The following is a 23,337-nucleotide window of genomic DNA, read 5'->3' on the forward strand; positions in this document are numbered from 1 at the left end:
TAAAGCCCATTAATAGCCAAGACTGCAGCTTGTTTCCAAAACCTTTCCTACAGCCATGCTTTAGAGGTAGGAGAGGATGCCTGGGACTCCTGGGAACAAGCACCCTCCAGCAGCCAGCATGGCTGTTACTCATGGGGATGCCACAGACCTGCATGCCAAGGTGGTGCGTGAACGGCTGCTGCACTCACCAGAAGGACAGGAGGAGAGGGAACCAGCACAGCAAATGCTAACACACACAGGGTGGGGACAACAGGGCCAGAGTCTCTTCTTCTTGTGTGCCTGCCATGTCTCCATGCTTTGGAACCCCCACCAGTACCCTCAGCCAGCTGCTCCTGGTGTTTGGAGACCTGAATGGCCTTCAGAGGAGGACAGCTATGACTATGGTGGGACCAAACATGTTCCCAGGGTAAGAGGCACCCTGGGACAGTGGGGGGTCTTCAGGGTCCTCTCACGACAGTCCATTATTAGGTTGTTGGGAGGTTTTCAAAATGGCAGCCAGGCTGGGTCCCTAGTATCTCTTCCAAAAAGGTCCCAAGTTAGGATGTCTAGTACTTCTTAGGTAGATAAATCCAGAGGGCTGGAGACCCTGCTTAGGGGAAGACTAAGGTTACTGGGGGTGGGGGGGGGGGGGGGGAACAGACAGACAAAACAGCATCGTCTTTGGAGGCCTTGAGCAACCAAATATAATTTTGAAGTTGGCTGGGTCCTGAGCAAGGGCTTTTATCAGATGACCTCCCTCCAAGGGGGGCCTTCCAGCCGCAGTTATTCTACATCCCTATTCACAGGGACTTGTGCTCCTGACCAGAACATCACCTGGCCTGTCTGAAGTTTGTAAGGAGTTACATGGGTGCCTTGCCCTGCAGACATGCTGACCACGATATACAAAGGCCACGTGAAACCTCAGCATGCTTATTAACATGGACTCCTGTATTCAAGCCTTGGGGCATTTATTCCTCTCCCTCCTTTTTATCTATATTCCAGCCACAAACAGGACCCTGCTGCAGCCCCTGCAGTCACCCAGTGACAGCTGATCCCTGCTGCAGGACGCTCGCAGCCCACACGGACAGGGCAGAGGAAGAGGAGCAGAAGCCACGGTCTGATTAAGCAGTGGAGGAGGACGCAAAGACAGCCAGCACCTCCAGCGACCTGGAGATGCAGTGTTTATGGCAGGTTTTCCCATCAAGACCAAACAGGATCAACTCTTCTTCAACACCAAAGGAAACCTGATTGAGCGGTCCCTGGGGAGAACAGAGAGAGCACGCACAAAATGCCTTGGCTTAGAAAGGGGCTCTTCCTGAGCTCTGCAGAGATTTCCTTTTGTTGGGAAACATTTACTTCTGCTGTGTCAGTGTGACAGATGGGAGCCTACAGCAGCACGTGGTTTTATGTGCACTGCTGTAGCCTCAGCCTCTCTCCCTCAGACCATGCAGCTTCTTGCTTGAGATTAGTCCTGCCCGAAAGCTCCTGGGGAGCCCAGACGACACCCCCACCCCACGACTGGGCAGAGCAGGTAGGACAGGGATGCCGGGGCAGGAGCTCACACAGGTTACACGCCTGAGACGCTGACTCTCTCCGACCTCCTTGTCCAGAGAAAGGAAAGACTGAGGAAAAGGAAGGTTTTCAAACACAGAGTTGACAAAAGAAAAGAAAAAAAAGAAAAAGAAATAAAAAGGGCTCAGATAGCCTGACAAATGCAATCACATGGACACCGGGGATTCCCAAGAGATTCTCAACCCAAGTTCTCAAGGGGGTTGAAGAACTAAAGAACCACTCTTGGTGCCTGCAGCTTCCAAATTAAACACAGAGAGATGGTGACTTGCTATTTTCTTCATTTATGAAGCATAAATTCCAGCCCAAAGACAAATCTCCACTGAAAGCCAAAGAGTGGCTGGGATGCTTGGACTAAGGCTACGAGCCCAGCAAAGCCTGAGGCTCACCTGAATCCAGAGTTAGGCTGGTGCCTGGCTACCGGCATAGATGCTTTGAAGGAATGTCAGAAGTTGCTGAGCTACAGGCATCAAGATTCCCAGGACACGCAGACCCATGGCAGTCCCTCTTACTGTGCCTATGGTGTGGTGTCACCTGGAGGGGTATGGGCTTCAGTGTCTGGTCTGCTACAGACCTGCACACATTGCCTACAGTGTCTTCCATTCTCCTTGGAGGTCTCTAGCCACAGTCGTATTGATCTGGCTAGTCCACAGCATCTCCAGACAGAAACATCATCGCCCAAGCTGTGACAGCTGACCATTGGCGTGACTCCCAAAAGAATTGCCAGGTCACCTGAGATATGCTGATACTGCTCCAAAGGGTATCCCGGTAGACTTGGGGCTGAAGTACCATCCCTCCAGCCAGGTGTGAAGTGAGGGATGGGCTGGCCAAAATCTCCCTGTAGTGCCCTCAGTCATGGCCTGCCTCCCAGCCAGGGTTGGGAATCCTGTCCTTCGACGCCCGGCATGGCCTCATTGGGACAACAACCCCTGAAAGGGGAACTCCAGCAAGGGGAGACCCATGAGAAATGAGTGGGCTACTCTGGCAAGCAGCAGCTGTTTGCCCTGGCCGGCCTGCCTCCTGCTTGCTGTCAGGCAGCTATGAAACCACCTGGACCACTGGGACCTCTGGCTGGGGTCAGCCCTTTCCTATAGAGATGCTCTCAATCTGTTCTCCCCATGTGCACGGCTCCCTCCCTCCTCTCCTCCTGCAAGCAGCAGAGCCATCGCCATCTGGCATTTTCAGCTGCTAAATAATTCACCGCCTTTTTGTTAACAAGGAGAGTGTGCCTCTGACCAAGGGAGCTGTTGGACCTTCAGTAAATTAACAAGCAGACTCTTAGCAACCTCTGAGTCCCTTCTCCACCACTCCACTGCCCAGCAATAAGAACCTGCAGCTTGTTTCTAGGCACTGTCTTCACACTCGTAGGAGGAACATCCTGCCAGAGGATGGCTGAGTGATGGGGGTTTTCACAGGGATCAGCACAGGTTGTCTTTCCCTATCAAGTCCTTGCTGCTGTGCCCTTCTCCCAGTAGCAGATATTTTGCTCCCAGTGGGTGGCCAAAATCAATGGGATAGCTCCTGGAGATGATGCTAGCATCTCCTGCTCCAAGCTGTCTGGCCCACAAGCCTCCCAAATGCCACCCAGCCCAACTGGTTCCTGTCTCTCCACCCAGCATTGCTGTTTCATTGCCAGAGTCTTACTGCACAGAGAAAATCCAGGAACAGAACACACATGAAGCCACTGGTCCAGCTTTGTACCCTCTCTTGGGCACCTCCATCTCCATTGCCCCAAGGAATCATCACATCATGCTCAGGCCAGTAATGAAGCCCTTGCAGCATATCACAGATCCTCTGAAGCTGATCCCATGCTTGTTCTTCTGCCTTTTCCCTGCTCCTCTCACACACAGACACCCCCAGAAACCCACCTCCAAATACCCAGACCAGTCCTTTTCTAGATGGTTTATTCCAGATAATCTCACCTTTTATGGTGCTGCTCCTAGAAAAGCTCCTGTGAATTATATAGCTGCAGCGTTACCATTAAAATAACCACTGGAAACAACCAGCTAAAAGTCAATCTTGTAAATGTTCTAGGAACAGCACATGAAGCAGAAACCTCGAGAGAAGACTTCTGCTCAAGCACACCAGGAGTGAACTCAGACCTGTAGGACATGTTCAACCTCCCTCCAACTGGAGGAGATACCTAACTTGGTATACAGAGTGAGAGATCACATGGACACCCTAGGTGAGACTTAAAGTCACTGTTAAAACACCTAAGCTACATTTTCACACGAGATGTGTGAGATTATTGCAATAATGCTGAAGTCTCTGGTGGCAGCACTCTGTGATCGTACCTTAAAGGTCCAAACAAACCCCACAGCAACACCAGACCAACTCCTGTTCCCAGCTACGCCCCCGTCATTGTGCTTCTCCTGATCTTTAAGGGCCAGAGAAGGAAATACTGTTGTGAATAACAGAGCTGGGTGGGTACCTTCACCTCCAGAAGTTGCTGGGAGAGCTTCCCACTAGCTGTGTATGAGGCAGTGCCTCCAGATGCCAACCACAGATGGGCATCCTTTGGAGCAGCTGCTGTCCTAGAGGAGTGACAGCAACAGGCACGTCGAGAAACACAGGACAGGGTTGCAGCTGGGGAAATGAAGCAATAACACAGAGGCAGAAATCGCAACATAGGGTCTACCCAGTCTAGGACTTACTTAGAGGAAAGATGCTAAAAATGGGCCAGAAAACATGTAGAGCAGTAGAGAAAGGCAATCCTTCTTTCTCCTCTTCGCGATGGCTGTGAACGGACAGTGAGTGTATGAGATTTACCATTGAAAGTGATTTGCTGAATAATTTCTATGAAGCATTTCCAGAGTGTAGGGTTTGCCTTGAATATTCAGTGCCCTGTTTATTTTGTTGATACGCCGGCATATGCTTCTCCTCTCCAGTTGGGTGGGCACTAATCCAGAGAACCAGCTTTCCAATTAAAAATAAGGCATGCCTTTTATGCGAATGCAATTTTTCAGAATTTGTCTTTCCCTTGAAGCACCCCTGCCAGCAAACTCATTTGCTAGGGGATTCACAGACAGCTGGAGTAGCAAAACACCAAAACAAAGTCTTGGGAGCACTCGGATGACTAAGCCAGGCTTCTCAGCATGCCTGCGCTCAGCCAGCCTCAGCATCCTGCTCCGGCAGGGAGGGCATTACTCATTTCAGCTGGCAGGTGGGCAGCTGGGGCACAGGGCTGGTGGTGGAGCTGTCTGTGGCCACACAAAGCCAGCAGAAAAGCCAGGCTAAGGAGCCTGCCCGTGTCTCCTAGAAAGCAAGCATCCCCGCTACTTGACTGCCTCTGCATCCTTCCTCCTTCACGAGGAGATGCAGCCAGGCTGCGAGAGGGGAAAGTGAGGACCACCGTAATGGGAAGAGGAGGTTCATGCCCTGACGTGCCCAGACTGGGTAGGGAGACAAACCTCCAGCATCCCGCCTTGCAGGACTGCAGTGACTGACCTTGTGAGACTGCAGTGATGGGGAGGTCAGGAAATCTGAGCCACTGCCACTGACTCAGCATGGCTAACAAACAACCTCAGGCTGGGAAAACGCTCATCAACACCCTGTGTTGAGTTCAATGCACACACCAGCAGAGGCAGTTTTGGCACCAACGGGCATGGTGACCTCTCCATCCCTGTAGCTCGGTGCTCAGGAGAACAGACACGCCACAGGTCACATCCAGCCCCAAGGGGGACAAGCACAGAAGGGATGGGACCACAGACATGGCCCTCCAAAACCCTGCAGGGGTCCAAAGCAATCCTCTCTGGCTTTCTCTCTGCCCTTCCCTCTTAGTCATGACCTCCAGGTTCAAGAAGCAAAGGGAGGGTCAGGCTGCTTGTGGCCTGTGGAGTGAGCAGGCGTGGGGCAGCAGCATCCCTGGGCAGGGCTCTTTGCACCACCTTCAGCATCTTCAGGGCAGGCGCCTGACTGCACAGCAGTGCCTACCTCCCCGGGGCTGAGACCCAAAGACCCACATAGAGTGGAACCAGGCCCCAGGAACATCGCAGAGCCAAGGCACTGGATGCGGAGACACAGGTAGCATAAACACAGACACTGGTGTGAACGCTGTGCCCACACCCCGCTAAGGCCACAGCACAGACAACCCTCCACAGAAGTCCCCGTCCCATCACCAATAGGACCACAGCTGCCTCACACAGGGGACACACCAGCCTGTCCCATCAGCCTGCTGGAAACCAGAAGCATCTTCCAAACAAGGAGAACCACACCATATGCAGCAACCTGGCTTCCTCACCAGTAAGCTCTAGCAATGCTCTCCCACCAAGGGGTATGAGTACCCACCAGGCTCCCTAGCAGCTGGAGTGGGGGACAGCGGGCCCATGAGCCCACCCAGGCTCTGGGGATGCAAACCCCATGGCAATCCCCTTCCCGTCGGTGGTGAGCCCGCCTTTGGCACTGCTGCTCCAGTTCCCAGTGTTTTGTGTGTCCCCCCAGCCCTCTGGGAGCTCTCTGCAGAAAGGGACAGCAAAGGCCCAGGAATTCACCACAAGGGACCACATGGGCAGCAGGATGAGGGCAAAGGCATCTGCTCCTGGGACAGAAAACACGCGTCCTCCCTGCTTTCCTCTCCTCACCCACCGCTCCCAACCTGCCCTGCCAACAGGACCAGCTAAACAACGTAATCCAGTAATCCACGTTTCGGGGAGCCAAGCAGGTTTTTCTGCTCTCAGGAGCAGCGGGTTGCCACCACCTTTGGGAAACCCTGCACAGGGTCACTCTGCCCCAGGGCTTACCTGAAACCAATACGGCATTTGAGAGCAAAACCCTGCCATGTCCCCTTGGGGTGGCTGCTGCGTTGCCCCCAGCTCCCTGCCCTCCCCTTCTCCCCTGGCACTGCCGTGCGGACCCAGGGTGGCCATATTTTGGCACTGGGACGGACTAAACTCCAAATATGAGGGTTTTGAATGAGAAAGCATCCCAACACCTGGCCTCCAGCAAGGCTCTCTGCAGACAATGTTTGTGGCCTTCCTCTGCGGTACAGCAGCCATCTGTATAAGCCCCTTCACCCAGAGGGGTGCTGTGAACCAAGCAGGGCAGCACCAACTCGCTGTATCACTCCTTGGAGCGAGAATAAAGCCAAACCTCAGGCAACCAAGAGCAAATGGTGCTTATGGTGAGATCTACAGCTGGGGAGGTGTGCTTGGGACGGCGCGTGGGAGACACCATACACAGAGCAGCTCTTCTCCAGCACCTCCTCCATGCACATGCAGGCCAGCGGCTGCTGGAGCCAGCGCATGGTAATTGGGAAGGAAGAACCGGAGCAGGGTTTATTTGTTCCAACCCCAGCCCTTTTTGCCACCAGCTCCAACTTCTGTTTGGTTTATATTTCAATCTCCTGCTGTGCACACAGTGTGCTTAGCCCCTCACACCCTTGGCGTGCATAGCATCAAGCAAACAGAAGCTAATTGGGCTGCAGTCTCCGCAGGGCAGGGGCACATCGCTCGTTCTGCGTGGTGCACCCTTGTCCCCTGGTAACACTTAAATCAACACCCCTCGGCACAAAGGGTTACCCATGCCAGGCTCAGCACACGCACAGGGCAGGGAGCCACTGGGCTACTGGTGGGCAATGGCTGGGAGCAGGGAGCCAGGAAAGGGGCCTTAATAATAAAGGTGGGGACAGATATTTTAACAGGGCCTGTAGTGACAGGACAAGGGGTACCAGTTTTAAACCGAAAGAGGGTGGATTCAGACTAGATATGAGACACAAAAATTTTACGATGAGGGTGGTGAAAGACTGGCACAGAATGCCCAGAGAGGTGGCAGATGCCCCATCACTGGCAACATTCAAGGTCAGGCTGGACGGGGCTCTGAGCAGCCAGATCTTGTTGAAGATGTCCCTGCTCATGGCAGGTGGGCTGGACTAGCTGACCTTTAAAGGTCCCTTCCAACCCAAACTGTTCTGTGATTCTATGAAAAAGCTGGGGCTGACTGTGAGGGACAGAGACCCAGGTTCCTCACAAGTGGGAAAGGGGTAGGGAGCCATCCCAGGGCTTCCAGTTAACATGCATGTGCATTCAGGAAAACAGGAAAGAACCCCCCTGGTACCACTAGGTCCCTGAACCAAGCTGGGATGCTGAATGCTGTTCACAGTCCCCAGAGCAACCCCTGTGCTTGCAATTAGTTAATGATGCTATGCATAGAGCAGGACAACTCCCAGCCCCCGCTGCCTGCATGACTGAGGGCCACCCCAGCAGCTGGCCCTAGGGAAGTGCTCGAGCTTCCCGCAGAGGGTACCCCTGGTTGCTTACCACCTGCCAGCTCCGAGGCCAGGGCATGCTGTGCCCACACACAGCCAGTCTGGCAGCAGAAGCCCCCATTTGGCATTGAAGGCCAAGGCAGGCATCTTTCAGGGAGGCTGCAGCAGCGGTGGGACATCAGGCAGATTGCCTCTTCCTCCATCCAGGTAACTGTGCTCAAACAGAGGAGGATTTTAAGGCCTGTGTGAAGGGAAAGCGCCACCTCCGCTGGGAAAAACATTCCCTCGTGGAAACCTGTATGGAAACCAGGAGCCACAGTCGGGAGCTAGTCCAGAGCTGTCACTGTGGGTCACGGGCATCTTTCATGGTGCCACAAGGTGCCAGAAGCACGGTGGTACCTGGAGATGGGGCGAAAGGTAGGATGGAGATCGGGGAAAAGGCAGCTCTTTCCTCCCCAAGTCCCTTCTGCTGTTTGCAGAGGAGGAAGCTGTGGGAGGTGGAGAGTGGGAAGTTTATCTGCTGCCTTTTATAAAGCCACCTGCTGCAGAGAGACTGACAGCCCCGAGGGCAGCCAGCACAGCTACAGCCCTCACCAGTGAGTTGAGGGAACATCACCCCAGGGCAGAGGGAAGATGACTGGCAAGGAGAGGACTTGGGCTGTGCATGAGGGGGACGCAGATGGGGAAGCCCAATACCACACTGCTTGGACCAGGCAGCTCCGGTGGCTTTGCATCCCGGTGTCCTGGCCCAGCTGGGATGGTGTGGCACACTTGGATATTGCAGGGACCTCACCACGGAGCTGGTGGAGAATGCAGGCACATTTCAAGTCCCCTGCATGGTTGCCCTCGGCTTCTGAACTCCTCCAGCCATCCTCCCAGCTGATGCCCACAAGCCTGCTGTGTGATGGGCGGCAAGCACAGGCGCGTGGCAGGCTAGCAGGGATATGGCACCCATGCTGCTGGGCACAGCTCCGCTCCAGCAACTGCTGCCTGATAGGGACCTGGGGGCACCCTGCTGCTGAGCACCCTCATCCCACAGCCTCCCAGGGGCCAGTATAAGATGGGCAGCATCACACTTGTCCCATTGATCCCCTTATCAGGCCACCCATGCACCCCCTTCCACACTGCTCTGGGGGAGCCCTTGGCACCTGGCTGCTGCCAGCCCCCCTGCTCTACGCTCCTCCCCAGCTTCAAGCAGCCGCAACATTCCCTGCAGCTGGTTCTGCTGGAGCAAAGAAACGCTCCTGCCCTGCCCAGTTCCCCTCTCTGCCAGCACAAAGCCTTCTTTCCTGAAAGCAGCGAGTTTCTACACTATATATATGTACACACCACACACACAAAACATGATTTTAGAGCATCTGCAGAGCTAGAACATTTCTACCACCTGTGCTGGGTGCCAGGAGCAGAGCAAGGTTTTGGCTGCAGCAGGAGCCACTGAGCACACCCCTCACCAATCCTGGCCCTGACCAGGCTTTCTTCCCACCTCTGCCCAGCTTCCAAGCAGCTTTGGGTAACACCAGACAACTGGAATGAATCACACTGCCCTGGGAGCGTGGGAGCTGGCAGCTCAGCCAAGGCTCCGGCACCGGCAGGTTGCACAAGCGGGGATGGCCCCAGCAGCCGCGGAGTTAGCCACATCCAGCCATGCCAGGGGGGCTAGCGCTCAGCATACCTGTTTGAGTCAATAGTGCATCAAAGGGCAGGGGAAGCCTTTGATGGTGAGCACAGGGGACTGCAACCAGAGGACAAGGAGGAGAGAAGGTGCTCCCCAAGGCCTGGCTTGGCTACCTCAATCCCCTGGGGACACACCAAATCACCACCTATCCCCACCCTGGGTGTGCAAGCCAATTTGAAAAGGAGGAGGGAAGTGACTGAACCTGTCTCATAGTCTCAACAGCAGATTGAGCTGCTTTTACCTGGGCTGTGGGCCAACCACCTGCCCGCCACCCCCACCCCCCCCACCCCCCAAATCCTGCCCCTGTGCAGGGCCAGCTCTGCGCTGCTTTTCATTGGGGCACCGGAGGGAGCATGCAGTCGGTCCCCCCCCAGGTTGCAGGGGTACACATCCAGCTGCCTCTGCAGTCCATGCAGCCTTCAGGGGAGATCAGAGGAAAGCTGCTCTGCTGCACTGGGAAGGGAGGCAGCTCTCCCAGGCGCATGTTTTGCTGCAGGCATGCAGCTCTGCAAAGCACCGATGGTTCCAGTCTCCTCCTGGCACGACAGGTGCTTGCGCACGCTGACAAGACAGCTCATCCCCATCTCTCCCATTGCCCCTGGGGAATTCCCCTTGCCCAGGACACCCAAGCACAGTCCCAGCCATGTGCCTGCTGCAGGGCAGAGCAGGCAGCCCATCACACCCAACAGCCTGCTCTCGTCTCCTCCATGGGGAGGACCTGGGGAATCAAACAGCCCTGTAGCATCAGAGATAAGAGGGAAATTATGGGGGCATTGAGATGGGCGCATCAATGCATCCCAAGCCAGAGAGAGTAGGGACAAGTTGCATGGCAAGGACTGGGGTTCAGGATCCCCCCTAACACACACATACCACAGGCAGGTGGCCCTGCACATGGGAGTGAGGAGGGCACAGACGGTCAGCACACAGCCTCTGCTGTGCCAGTGCTACAGGCACCATGCCCACGGCCAGCGCAAGGGGCGTTGGGAGCGATAGATGTGACAGAGGAAAACACAAGAAATTGTTTCTTTCCCTTCAGGCAGAGAAAGAAGCGTCACATCTGGACATGTACAGCAGCCGGGCTGGGAAAGGGACAAGGCATTGGGAGGAGAGAAGCTGTGGGCTGGGAGGCGCAGCATCACCCAGATGACGTGGTGAGACAGATGGCAGATTTGGCAGCAGGGTTGTCACGGAGCGACCTGTAAGCTCTTCCTGCTGCAAGAGCAGGCGACACAACACTGCGTAGGGGCTGTCAGCCCAGCCTGGCAGGTTTGGGGCATGGGGTCATCTCCTTTCAAACATGCCACATTCAACAGCCAGCATCAAAGATGCTCCGTGGGCAAGTCAGCCTTGGAAAAAGGCTATGTGGGATGAGGGGGAAAATGGGAAAAAAGATCAGAATGGCAAGTTTTAGGGGCAGAGTGTCCCTGGTTTCTCTACACAAGTCCACCTTGCCTGCATACAGGGCCATGCAGCCGGGTTGGCGCTCAAGGAAGGGCTGGCAGCCCCTGCACCACTCTGCCCACCCTGCCAGCAGCACAGGGTCCCCAAGCAGCCACCCCCTGCCCTCCACAGCATCACTGCTCATGTGGAAGAGAAAAGGAAAGGAATTTAAACATATGGTGCTGCAGCAAACAGTTGCACAAGGAGCCTCCCCAAGCCCGTGTCCCCTGGTCCTTCCAGGGCGCTTTGGGCATCACAGCACCAGCAATACAGCCGGCCAAAGAGATCTGGGGGCCCAGGCAGGGAGCAGTATCCCAGCAACAGCCACTGCAAGCCTCTCCACAGCCCTGCCACAATTAGCAGGAATCAGACAGGCTCCGTGCCCATTTTAGGAGAGATGCTCAGGGATGCAGTATTGATATGGAGGGGTTTTCACCGTGGCTAGATGTCCTGGCCCAGCCCCAGCCCAGACTCCAGCTTTCCGCCTGGTTTTGGATATGCTGTTCTGCCTGCCTGCATCCTCTCCCAGCACAGCCCAGATCTACAACCACGAATGCTGCTCTTGCCTCGCTGGCCTGGTCCCAGTGAGCACCCTGTGATCCTGTACTCAGCCTCTGCAGTACCAGCAAGGCATTTACTGCATGAGGAGGGTCTCCACCTCCTCACCCGCTGTGTGCTTAATGTAAGGGGAAGCTTGGCACATGCTGTGCTGCATAGCTGCCATCCTTGCTCTGAGAAGCATCTCCCCACTTGGAAACACATGGAGCCTCCAGGCAGCTTAAGAAAACCCAAGGTGAGAGTGCACGAGACCTCAGCACAGCCGGCACTTCGCAGCCCAGCTCCCTGGGGCAACCAGCACTTCCAATAAAGCACGGGCACATCCCACACTGAAACACCCCACTGCTTCATCAGTGCCAGTACCACTCCTGCACTTAGAGACAAAAAGCTGCGCAACCACAGATGCCGCGGAGGCTCCGGCTCATCCTGACATCCCTGTGCTGACCACAGCCCTGGGAGAGTGAGCAGAGCTCTGCACAGGCAGCCAAATCCTCCTCCAGCATGGCAGGGATCAATATTTAAGTGATGCTGAATCCTGTAATGTTGCCTCTCTCCTAGGGACAGGACCACCTGCAGTAAACACCAGTCCTGTCCAGATGCTTTCCACGCTTCTCTTGGCAGCACAGCTCTATCACAAGGCACATGGATGTCATGCTGAAGGGAGGGGACCAAAAAAGAACCAAAAGTCAGGTGTGAGGAGCCACCTGAAGGCACTGGGAAGGCTATTCCTAATGCTCACCACAGCATGGACAGACCCTGAGCTGCAGGACCAGCCTAAAGCCAAAAGCGGGCTCCAGCAATGCCGCTGGTGCAGAGCGCCATGCTGGCCACGCAGGTGGGCATGGCTGCAAAACCCAGCTACCCAAATTACCTCTGTTCAGTGAGGAAGCGAGATACCATCCTGCTGGCACAAATGCTTTCCCACTTCCCACCTCTTTCTTGACCAAGGCAAGCTCCAGGGAACAGACAGCTTTGCCCAGCATGTTCAGGAAGCAGGCAGGCAGCCTGCAGCACCGAAAGCAGGATCGGACCCAAAGCTCAGCAGGTCCCATCACACGCCTGCACACCCCTTCTCCCACCCCAGGGGATGGGGAGGGGGCAGTGCTGGCATGGTGGGCTCCCACAGGCAGCTGGGGAGGTGGAGGGACACCCCTGAGCACCACTCCCAGCTGGGACATTAAAGGCTACAGACATGCAGAAACTTATTTTGCCCTCTGGATATTTTCCACAAAAAATCCCAAGCCCAAAGAAATGCAGAGTGAAATCCCTTCTCTGCTGAAACCAACTGCAACATGCCTTTCACGAGGGCCAGAAATTCACCTCCTTGTTACAGAGGGGAAAGAAACCCCTGAAGTTTGGCTCTGTGCAGGGGCTGTCCAGATCAACAGCCAGCCCCTCAGACACAGCTGCTGTGATGGAGGAATCCTGAAACCTAACGATTACCCCAGAACACAAACACATGTAAAGCTGCAGTTGTGACGGTGCACGTATGTACTCAAGGGCATGGTCACAGTCTGTAAGTCCAATTACTAAAGTTTTGCCTAGCTAGGTTTACCGGGGACTGAATCTGCAGGAACATCCACCCTGACTTTCCTGCAATGGCTGAACTAACCCAAATGTCTTTAAAATGCACCGTTCTCAGGAGGTGGCCCAGCCACTGCAGCTGTTATCAGCAGTATTTTCTTTGTTGGGTTTGGGGCTTTTTTTTTGTTCTGAACAAGGAAGAATTTGATGAAATTTCACAGAAGAAAACACAAGAAATTAAAAGCTTAGATGAAAGAAAATTAAACTTGATGAAAACCTCCCAACAGAAAAATCCAATGAAACTCCCTGATGAGAAGATTAGCGGCAGCGTAATATGAAAGGAAAAGGCAATGAAGAGGACTTGGAACCCGAACAAATAAAAGAATTATGACTTTTGGAAACATATATCTGACTTAAAAGTAATCAGATTTTGTCTGAACTGAAAACTTTTTAAATTAAAAGACAGCTAATTTAAAACTGGAAGTTCTAATAACATACATGCTAAGACCTCAGATCACTCCCATCAGTGAAAAATAAGTCAGCAGAAGTTCATGCAGGATGTCCTTGCTGCCAGATCTGCTCAGCGCCTGAGTACTCGGAGCTAAAGCTTGATGAACTGCAAAAGTGACTCTGACAGCAGCAACCTTTTTTCTGACAGCAGAAAACAGAGGGGGGGGGAAAAAAGTTTCAATTAATGTAGTACACTGATTAGTTTAGTCAAAGTTCAGACTGTTACTGCAGGTTAACACAGGAAAGCCTGGTTCCCTTTCCAAGACCAATGAAGATGAAGTGTGAAAGGATGATCTCTACTAGTTCTGAATTCTTAAAAGCCAGAAATTATCAGGTTATATGACTGTTTATGTTTTACATGTCCTATAATAAAATTATGTTCCTGTAGTAAGTATTATAGTAATACAATATAGTATAGTAATAGAGCATTGTTAAATTCATTAAATATACAAATAATGCTTTCATAAACGTATCTGTTTTTCTTTTACGGACTCATACATTTTAAGCAGTTTTATTTAACCAACTAGAAACCATTTTTTAAATGCTTGCTTTCTGCATTTTGAATAGGATTTCATTTTCCACTGAAATACAGCAGCATCAAACTTGTAATAAATAATGAAGAGATAACTAATAAAGACATGTGTCACCACTTTCTAATGCAAGAAATCAGGACCTTAAGAATCTAATTAACCATGTGTTACACCCTAAACCCACTCAAGCATAGTGCAGCCTCCTGCTCAGCCCTAAGCACCACAACACACTCATCACTGAGAATCAACTTGTCCTTAAGAAAAGGGAAGAAGCGTACAAACACAGCAAGATGAAAACTAGGTACTTCGGTTGTGGCTTTCTGATCATTAATTTAAATCGTGACTTTAATCCATCCATCCTACTCAGCAACAGGTCAAGAGCCAAAAAAGGCGCAGATCAAACTTACTCTGAGGTCTATGAAGTTTAGGTTGGTTTTCTGTCGGTTTTGCCATTACACTTTCCTCCCACATAGTTCTACCGTCTGTGGTCTCTCCTGGGAAAAGCAGCCCAGAAACACCAGGAACAGTGCATGTCCCCAGCCTGGAGCCTGCAAGCCCTGGAAGTCTCTTACTGGTGTAGACACCTCCAAGATCACTGCCTGCAGGCTCAGGAGAGCTAGGGAAACCTCCATACTCCTGGTCTTTTCTCTAACGCTGCCTTGGGGATTATCCCATGGTGACTGAATTTGTCAGAAGACAGGACAAATAATCCCAGAAGCATTGAGGCTGGAGGGAGATCATCGAGTCCAGCCTCCCTTCTCAGGGCAGGGGCAGCTCCAGGAGGTTGCTCAGGGCCATGTCCTGGCGGGTTTTGAGTATCTCCAAGGATGGAGACTCTGCTCCAAGCCAGAGCCACACTGAGAAGACCATCCCAACCAGCTGTTGCAAGCAGGTCCTCCAGCCAGGTCTCAAGCCCCAGGCTACTGGGGGCTGTCCCAGCACAGACTGGGATCCTAGCTGCACTGGTGCCCTGTGGCCCATGGGCAGCCACTTCCAAACCTCACGTGTCACCCGTCAGCTTGCCAGCTCTCACATGATGTCTCAGCACCTTAGCTTGTGCCATGTCCCTGCCATGCTGTGTCATCCTAGCAGGGATCATCTTGCTGCACAGCAAGGGGACTCCCCCAGCAGGGTCACCTTAGTTTGGCCAACGCAGTGTCCCCAGGCCTCGTCTCAGGGTACCACGGGCTCACTTTGGGCCACAGCTGGGACCTTCTCCCCAGCTATCCCTCCAAACCCAAGGTTTGCCCTAACTCTTCCACCTCTACCTTCTCTGAACATCGGTCTCCCCTAGCCCATCCAACACACCACATCCAGGGGCTCGTTGTCTCAGTCTCCATCACCTCCTGCCCCAGCTTCCTACCACCAGCTCCCAGCTGACAATAAGTGCTCCCTGGTGAAGCAGGGCCAGACCCCCTTCCTCTGTTAGGAGGAATTCAAATTTAGATGCTGACATGTTTTTCCACCTCTCACAACCTGCCTTTTAGCACTGGAGACACAGTGAAGCTTTGGCTCATTCAGATCCTGCCTTCCTCTCGGCTCACCCACAAGCTGCAGATGACAAGACTACACAAGATGGTGGTGCTGAGGGTAGGGGAATTGGGTCACCCAAAGCTTTCGCATGCTCCCACTGAACAGGAGCACTGAGCCTCTCTGCTGTGGTACTCCATTTTAAACACAACTTTATTGGAGATCAAAGCAGCCCCTCCTTGGTCAAACCAGTACCCACAGCTTCTCACGGCGACTCTGCTGGGAACTGCAGAACTGATCCCCGTGTTGAAATGTTTCCATACCATGGCGCTCATGCTCCCCAGAGACTGGGCAACATTACAGTAATTTCAATTAGGAAGGCAATTTCTCAGCCAAAGAGGTTTTCTCTGCAGCCCTTAGCATGGCTGCAGCTCTTACTCCAACACAGCCATCCACTAAGAGAGGGCTGTACCAGGACAGGCAGGGCAGCGCTGGGGTAAGCACCAAGATGAGTCATAAAAAGCAAACGTGGTGAGGAGGTGTGAGATCAAGTGACGGCTGAACCACCAGAGAGGTGAGGGTGATGCAGGGACCAGGGCAGCAGGCTGGGAGAGGGGACCCCATGCCCCCCCTCCAGGCTCCTTCAGCCCACCTCCTCCTGCCTCTGCAAAGAGGTCCTGTGGGACCTGCTGTGCCCAGTCTCACCCATTAACCAGCAACAATAGCAGCCTGGAGGGTGGGAAGGGCTGTCCATGGCTGCCTGGCCAGGGCTCTCCCACTGTTGCTGTAATAGTGTGAACAAACTGCTGCCATTGTCCTCACCCAGTAACAAGGTGTGATCGCAGCCTAATTACCAGTCCCAGCTGCATTTAAAGCAATAACTTCAAACCAGCTTTTAAAAGAGGTTTAGGCATCTTAAAGTGCAGGTAGGTGCCAAGGGGGATCCTCAAAAACTCTAAGACCTGTTGTTGCTAAGGATCTGATAGCTGGTTAGGGACTGAATGTAATCAAGCCAAAGCTTCGTTTGGAAGGAAATTGGGACTGGAGCCACTTCAGAAATAATCTCAAAGGAAACCTGGTTTTGCTCTGAGCGCAGTGCATCAGCAACGCAATGTTTTCTTCAAACTTAGGGCTAAGTACATGAAATATATTTACAGCAATTAAAGTAGGTAAGAAGAGCTGTTCCACCAAAGGCAGAAGTGACAACAGTAGAAGGCTTTGGTGTTTGTAGGACTCACAGAGTCAGCATTTGCACAGCACACTGACGCTCGCCTAAAAGTTTAAGTGACTGATTAGTTTAATATCAATTGAATTCACTTGTGGGTGTTGGAAACATTTCTCCCTCTCCTTGCTGCTTGGGGAAAGCTCCTGCAGTCTGTTAAGACGGAGGTATTTCCTGCAAGGAATATTTTAAGGCAGTGACAGAAGCTGTGCTGAAATCTGCCTTCCTTTCCCTTGGGCCAGAAGTCACTGCATGGAAGGAGGATGGTATGTACTGGAGAGGGCCTGTGCATACCCCTGGCCAGTGCCCCCAGCAAGCATCGCTATTTCTTCCCCGCTTGCAGGACCACCCTACGCTTACCGATGTCAGCAACCACCAAACCAGGGATAAGCTAGTTAACCTCAGGAAAAGCTTTGAAGAGGACAGCAGCTACAGAGCCATGCAAGCGTTATCATAAGAAAAAAAGAGAAAAAAAAAGCTGAAAGCTGAAAGGCATTCAGATGGAGTTTCGGGAAAGGGAAGCCAGTATGCTGTCAGGGGAAGAAGGCAGAGGTTTAAGCTTACAGGAAAGCCGGAAAAGCCCATATGTGCTATGGAGTCAGAGGCTGCAGGGGTGCCAGTGGCCTCCCTGCTTTTATTTATTACTTATTTGTTTGCCAATGGCTGTCTGCCAGGAACTTAAGACAAATCCTTCCTGAAAGAGCCGTTTCTGCTTCCCTCTCCATCTGCTGCCTAGCCCTGATCACCACTTTGCAGGGTAGCAAGGAAGGCAGCGAGGCCAAGGTTCAGGTCTGGTCTCGGGGCCAGTCTTTCTGCTTTCTGTCTTTTCCACACCTTCTCCCCTCTAAGCAAACACTGCAAACCACCTCAACAGCATCTTTGATTGCCAATGGCACGTTTTGCCTGCTCAGACAGGCAGCCTGACCCCTCACACAGCATCGTAAAACTCCAGCATGGGGTAAGGTGCCTTCTCATAGCTCATTTGCCCACTCAGCCTGCCCCTCACCTCCTGCTCCCCCCCAGCTCTCTGAAAGGGGAGAAAGCAGAGGCACATACACCAATCCTGGGGATGGTGGCTAAACAGTTAAAAGAGATGTTCACACAGAAATACCGTCCACCAGCCAGACAAAGGTCTCTCTCTCTTTCTCCAGGATAATAGCCATTCTGTTCAGGAGGTTCCTGAATTGCCAACCTACTGTGCAGCACCACGAGAGAGGATGGGGAAGCAAGCGAGGGAGAAGGCAGGGCTTTGATCCGTGGACAGATCTGGATGAAGTGGTAAACTGGGGAAGAGCAGCTCGGCCAGAGCGTTAGATCATCCTGGCCTGACAGCCCTCCCAGAGTCATCAGCCTCCCAGAGCTGGAGGGAGAAACGGGGAGCGGTTCCCCCTCCTCTCCCCTGCTAGCACCATGTGTTTCCAGCACCTTCAGGTGTGGCTCCCACAAGGAGGGTTCTGTGGCCAGGATGACGCGGGGACCAAGCACAAGCCATGGCATGACACAGCGGTGGGATGACATTTTATCTCGCATCAGAGGACTGCGGCGCAGGCCAACACACGTGCGCTGGGAGAGGACACGGAGGGGCTGGGGCTCGCTCCCTACTCTGGCCGCTGACCCCTTCCAGCAGCCCAGGGAAGCCCCCCCACCCTGCCGGGCCGCAGCTGCCCATCACCCGGCTGGAGCCGAGCGTTAGTTAAAGCCACTTTGGTACTTGGTCCCGAAGGGGGGCAGGAAAACAGCGCCTCACCGGAGCCAAGTGCCTAGAAACCTCCCACCCCAACGGGCCAGCCCCATCCTCACACCCCGCAGAGCCGCCCCGGGGCCGTGCCGGGCGCTGCCCCCGCAGTACCGGCACACCGGGGCGGGGGGGGCACCACGCTGCCGTAGCATCCCCCCAGCGCAGCCCCAGAGCCAGGCCCACCCAGGAGGCGCAGCTAAACGGGGAAGGGGGGCCGGGATTAGCCCCACGCACGGCGCAGCTTCCCCCCCCACACACACACCAGACACCCCACCGGCACAACGGGCCCCCCTGCCCCCCCCCCAGTCACCACCCGCTGCCCGCCAAGCCCCCCGCCCCGCTTCCGCGGCCCCAGCCCCGCACTGACCTGCTGGGGGGTCCCGGCCCCGCGCCCGCCGCCTCCCTCCGCCCCTCCCCGCGGGCTGCCCGGCACCGGCAGGGGAAGGGGCCGGGGCCGCCGCCCCCCGGCCCGCCCCGCTGCGGCGGCCGAGCCGCGGTCCCCGGGCTGCTCCCCCCGCCGCCTTACCGATGCTCGGCCGCCGGGGCCTGCGCTGCCGGCCGCCAGGCCGAAAAGCGGCAGGAGCTCCGGGCCCCGCGGTGGGAGGAGGGGTGGCGAGACGGGGGCGGGCAGCCCCCCGCCGCGCTGCCTACCGTGGGGGGGCGGCGAGGCGGCGGCCCCAGCTGCCGGTGCGGGGAGCGGGCGGGAGCTGCCGGCGGCGCGGCGGGGCGCGGGTCTGCGCGGCTCAGGCTATTTCTGGGTCTGAGGCGCTGCCCGCCGCAGCCTCCCCGCGCTGCCGCTGCCGCAGCGCTCGGGCTCCGCGGGGCGGCCGCCGGGCGTGTGCCGCGGGGGGAGCGGGCCCGGGGCGGCCGGCCAGCGCGGCGGGGACAGGCGGGGGGCAGCCCCCCAGCACGGCGCGGGGGTGGGGGCGCCTGAGACCTCAGGAGCGTTGGCAAAACCTCTCCCGTTGATGCGGCATCGCGGGGGTCGATGAGAAACTTCCACGGGGTCCTCGTTGCGCAGAACAGCAGTGCCTTCCTGCGGGAGGGGGGGACACGCGGGGGACGGGGCCTGAGCCCCCGCGGTGCAAAGGGGCTCTGAGAACCTGGTTCTCCTTAAGTACACACACACCCCCCCCCCCCCCCGCTGCCCATCTCCCTAACCCGTGAGGATGCAGGCGGCCGCCAGCAGCGCACCCAGGGGTGAGGCCCGGGTCTCACCCATCCACAGGTGTTGCCAGCTGATGATCAGGGACACACCTGCAAGTGGCCCCGCGGGGAACAGCCGCCAGGATGTGTCCACAGGGAAGTCCCCCTGACATCCCAAGTGCTTCATTGCTACTGTCTCACATAGGGGGCTGGGGTCCCACATCTGTGGCTTTGCTAAGTAAACAGTGTTGCTATGCAGCACCACCTGAGGCTCGTTTGGGCTCATTTTCAGGCTGAAGAAGCACAACCCCGTGGCTAAGCCCCTGCCGTTTGAAGGACCTTCCAGGCTGACAAGGATGCTTGTGGAAGTCACCAGGAGAAGCATCAGGGGAGCAAAACATGTAATGAGCTGCCAGCCAAGAACCCTCCTTCACACTGCAAATGGAAACTGGCTGGCACAGCTCACAATGAGGAACTAGGGGGAAAAACCAGGTGTCCCCCATGGCATCTTTCCTTTTTTTTCCTTTTTGAGGTAGCACTCACTGATTTCTGCTCAGTTGAAGCAGGGTGCAGAGCACAGGCGGGCTACAATGCAATGCCTTTTGATAAAAATTTACAATAAATGAGACTTTTATCCCTGACTGGTGACTTCGAGGAGCTACTGTAGCCCAAACAACACATGCCTAAAACTTTAGGGAACAGCTGAACAAAAAAAGATTTCCAAATTTCTTCCACCATCACCACCTCCTTCAGCCCCAGCAATATGTAAGATGTGGAGAAGTCACGCAGCTCACCCCAGACAAGCCCATGTCAGTCCTACAGCATCACTGAGGCTTGGAGGCCTTGACTGCTGTCTTGCAGCAGGTGACACTGCCTCAGGGGAGAGCAGAGAGCACTGTGCTGGCTTAGTACATGTGCTCTGCAAACACTGAGCAACAGGGGTTTGTGGGAGAAGTGGATCTGTGGGGCTTTTCTAAAATACCTTGTGACTCATCTGCCACCGAGTCCCCAGTATTCAATACCCTACTTCTCTGCAAGTGCAGACTGTGTTTTTTATAAGCTGTGGCTTCTCTGACCTACTGAACTGGAAACCAATACGCTTCGTCACTTAAACTGGCAAATGCTGCTGGGAAATCTTGGCTTCTGAGGAGAGCTGGCAACCTTGTTGCTGGTGAACTGCCCAGCCCCAAAGGAGCGAACACCCGCATCCCCCTCCCTTAGCCCACCAAGACATCAGGGTCACACAAAGCTGGGCAAACCTACCCTGTGCATAAGCCATTCCCTGCAGATACTTGTTTCTTCCTGACTCTGGCCCATATTGTGCCTAGCTGGAATGGAATAGAATAGAATTATAAACCAAGAGGGGAACAGAGGAATCGAAACAAGGAGAAAAACTCCTTCATTTTCTATTATGTATTGGGCCTCGGTGGCTGTGACTTTGGCCCAGGTTACAGGTACTGTCTCACAAAGGCTGAGGCATCCCCTTTTTTTAAGTCCCTCCACATGCCTTGGAAGCACAAGCAGCATGTGGCTCAGCCTCCAGCTCTGCGGAGGAGCCCGTTACCTCCTTCCTGCACTGCTTATAACCCTGCAGCAGCGTGGGAGAGATGTGGAGCCACAGCCAGGGGCCACGGGAGGATGAGGCACAGGGAGCTGCTTCACAGCTGGAGCTGCAGCACTGAGTCCTGCTGTCTGTGTGATGCTCCCCATTGTAATTCCTCTTTTCTGTTGCTTACGGCTTTAATATTTAAGCTGAATTTCTCTAGGCAGGCTCAGGGACTCAGGCTGAGTTTGTCTAGACACATATCAGGCAAGATGGTACAACTGTTCCTGAGCATCGCATCTGAGAAAAAGACTATTTTGCCCACGTTTAAGAAAAAAGATTGATGGCTTCTCCCTGGGCAGATCCACTGTCTCCAAGCTTCGGAGCCAAACGCTGGCAAAGGTGTGGCCTTTAGCCGGGGATGTGCCTTTGAATACCCCTGTGGAGTCGGTGCATATCCCTGGAAAAGTGCAGTTTGCTCAGGCCAGGGGCAGACTTCAAGGGTGCAGGAATTAAAATACCCTTTAGTCTCCACTCCGTGTTCCTGAGGCCAACCAGGCTGTGTCTGTGCCCCTGGGTGGCCCCCCAGCCTGGCACGGCACGGCACTGCTGGGATGTCCCCTCGCTGGCTGCTCCTCACCAGGATGGGTGGTCCAGTTGGGGTGCAGCGAGCACAGCCTGTGAGCCCTCGGCCAGGGCTTGCCTGCAGGCAGGCATTGAAGAGAGCCCTCACCTGCCCAGCGCAGGGGTGGGAGCCAGTGCGGAGCTTCACAGAGTCGTGTGGTGTGGGCAGGCCTGGACACTGCACCTGGGAAGTGGAGCTGGGAATGGGCAAAGGCACAAAATGACCGGTGCTGGCACAGCACAGCCCTGGATGCAGCCCCAGGTTCCTTACCTGCACCCTGCTTCCAGGACAGGATTACTTGTTTCCTTGGAGGTTTTTTTTCCTCATCATTACATTATGGCAGGAATGAATTTCTTCTCATCCCTGGGACAAGTGGGGGATTATCCCCAGGGTAGGGATGGAAGCTCAAACCTGAGGTTGAAGCTTGCTCGCCCAGCAATGCTGGGCGCTTTCCCCTGTGGCTGGCCGGCACAGCACTGCAACTGCGCTGACTTCAGCCCTGGCCCTGGGTGCTCGGCATTTCTTCCAGCTGGACCCCAGGGCACTGAGCAGACACCCAGAAAATGAAATCCGGGCAGTTTAGTCACAGCATAAGGGGAGTGCTGGTGAAGCACCCTGCCTTGCCCACCCAGAGACCCTGCTCCCCAGGGCAGCGTTAGCCGCCCTCTCCGGAGACCTGCCTGCCTTTCCCAGCGCTGCCTGCCTCCTTCCCAAAATACCTCCTGCCTGCCGTAACTAAGGAAACAGGCTCCTGTAGGCAGCAGCTTCTTTCAGTCCGAACCATTGCTGGGTCCCCAGAGCACAGGCGAGCTGCAGGCACCAGTTGGCAATGCCAGCCACAGCCCAGCCACTGGCCCCCAGCTGACCCCCGGCTCTGCACCCTTCACGGGGGTCTGCCGGGCACCCCCAAGCAATATGCTTCTCCCTTCCCACTGGACGCCGTGGGACTCATGCTTTGCAAAAGGAGAGGTGGGAAGAACTACAGCAGAGGCCGAGCCACCATCACACCAGCCACCTCAGTTCTGTTAATTAAAAAAAAAGTTAATTTCTTAATTTTCAAGTCCTCACCCTGGACCTTTGCAGGGCTCTTTGAAGGCAGATTGCCATTGGGAACAGCAGAGAAACCGGGGCCACAGCTGCTAAGCTGGGAAATCGTCTCTCCCCCATACTGGCTCCCTTGTGGTTTGGTGTCTGCATGCTTGTAATTTCAAATCTGCTTCAAACATCACCCATCACTCAGGCCCCGTGACCAGGCACTAATCAGTTACATTAAAAAAATGCTAATTGGCTCTTCCCAATTACCACTCAGGTGGGGCAGTGTGGCTCACAGGCATGGGATTTCTCCGTGGCTCCACATCTCAGGTTTTTGGCTGGCCTGGGGAAGCAAGGTGTCCCCACTGCTTCCCAGCCACCACCAGCTCTGCTCCAAAAGGCACCGTGGCTGGGCCCTCAGCTCAGGCAACTCAAGTTGTTCAAGCCACCAATGCATCTTAAACCCAGCTGCTTCTCTCAACAATTAGCACCCCCAGCCCTCCCGGCCATCCCACTACTGCCGCTAGCTGTGCCTCTGTGGGTGCTCCCACCCGCTCCTGCATCACTGCAAGCA

General features: G+C 54.7%; 1 protein-coding gene across 3 annotated transcripts in view; it reads right to left on the bottom strand.

The window, feature by feature from the left end:
* Window positions 1-19,525, bottom strand: part of TMEM63C (transmembrane protein 63C) — a 34,331-nt gene extending 14,806 nt beyond the window's left edge. Inside the window, exon 1 of one of the 3 annotated variants that reach the window (XM_055794005.1) lies at window positions 19,355-19,525. The gene's annotated coding sequence lies outside the window, so the exon portion shown is untranslated. The other 2 variants (XM_055794003.1, XM_055794004.1) reach the window with 2 other exon arrangements.
* Between the last annotated feature and the right edge of the window lie 3,812 nt (window positions 19,526-23,337).

This window comes from Falco peregrinus, chromosome 1 (genome assembly GCF_023634155.1).
Source record: "Falco peregrinus isolate bFalPer1 chromosome 1, bFalPer1.pri, whole genome shotgun sequence".
In the NCBI taxonomy this organism is placed as follows: domain Eukaryota; kingdom Metazoa; phylum Chordata; class Aves; order Falconiformes; family Falconidae; genus Falco; species Falco peregrinus.